Source organism: Mastomys coucha, unplaced genomic scaffold, assembly GCF_008632895.1.
Source record: "Mastomys coucha isolate ucsf_1 unplaced genomic scaffold, UCSF_Mcou_1 pScaffold4, whole genome shotgun sequence".
Lineage (NCBI taxonomy): Eukaryota > Metazoa > Chordata > Mammalia > Rodentia > Muridae > Mastomys > Mastomys coucha.
The window spans coordinates 44,438,237-44,439,424 of record NW_022196910.1 but is presented as its reverse complement, the minus strand read 5'-3'; the positions used below and the strand labels follow the sequence as shown (position 1 = coordinate 44,439,424).

Sequence of the window (1,188 nt, the reverse complement as noted above, 5' to 3'; positions counted from 1 at the left end):
TAGGGAGACTGGCTGTGTCTAGGTCATAAAGATGGTGAACTTCCAAGATGGCTGACTTCTTCCTTACCCTCCTGACCTCAGACAAAAGCCAGCAGCTTAAAACAAAGACCTTATGGGTGGTTCTCCTGCCAATAGACCTCCTACTGATGGACTGGCTCAAAAAGTTCAAGTCCATATTAGGACATGTTTATACAACAGTTTGAGACAAATCTTTCTTCACTGACTAACTCTAAATTAGGGGAAGAAGATCCTTCAAAGTTTTAAAATGAAAAGCCCTCAAGAAGAGGCTGGCTTCAGTTTCCTAAGTTCCCATGCTGTTTTATAGAGCATCTTTTCTCTCTGTGTGTCTGCTGTATGTGTGTTTCCCCTAATAAAAACATTTGACCTCCATAAAAGTTTTTTTAATGTATAAATGGTGTTGTGTTTGTGAGTTCCATTTCCACTTGGCTAAGACATAGATTGTCCCATGCAAGCAACTGGACACCTCCAAGAGCTGTAGAAGAGAGGAAAAGCAGAGTAAGATGGTCAAAGTAAGCCCTTGACTAGTGGTGGACTGCTTGCCCAGTGTATGTAGGGACCTGTACTTCATCCTAAGAATGTAAAAATAAAGACCCTTAAATTACCCTGATTATCATTGACCAATTAACTTAAGAGTGATGTCCAAAAGGAGGAGGGGACCATCTTCTGTTGTATGAATAGATTCAAGTAACTGTTGCTAAGAAGTTGGGCTGAGGCTGTGGCTCTGTGGTAGAATGGATGTCGACAATGAACAAAACTGGATTTGATGCCCAGGACCAAGCAAAGGGGGAAGAAAAGAAGTTAAAGCACTTTATGTTGCTTGCTAAGTTTGACTTTCCTCAGTCTTCCCCACAGTTTGTACTCTTATTACAACTCATTTGAAATTTTAGTTCAAGGAAAGTGAATTTAGTGAGTATACCATTGTATAGACACAAGGGGAAACATTTTGTGGAACTTCAGACACAAAGATCACATTGAATACAGAAACGAAATCTTGAAAACAGGAAACAAAAATGGGAACATTTCAGGTCTCTGCAAACAAGGCTGGATTTCATAACATGCTGGAAGTTTTACTTAGAGATTGCACTATAATTTCCCAATTATATTTCTTGATGTGTAATACCCAATCATTGTGTAAATCCAGAAGAGAGTTTTATAACATGACCAAAG

At 39.1% G+C, this 1,188-nt stretch overlaps 1 long non-coding RNA gene across 1 annotated transcript in view; it reads right to left on the bottom strand.

The window, feature by feature from the left end:
* Positions 1 to 386: 386 nt before the first annotated feature.
* LOC116076461 overlaps positions 387 to 1,188 on the bottom strand; it is a 4,552-nt gene continuing 3,750 nt past the window's right edge. The window contains exon 2 of the long non-coding RNA XR_004112967.1: positions 387 to 493. This is a non-coding gene — a long non-coding RNA (uncharacterized LOC116076461). The remainder of the gene's footprint in view (positions 494 to 1,188) is intronic.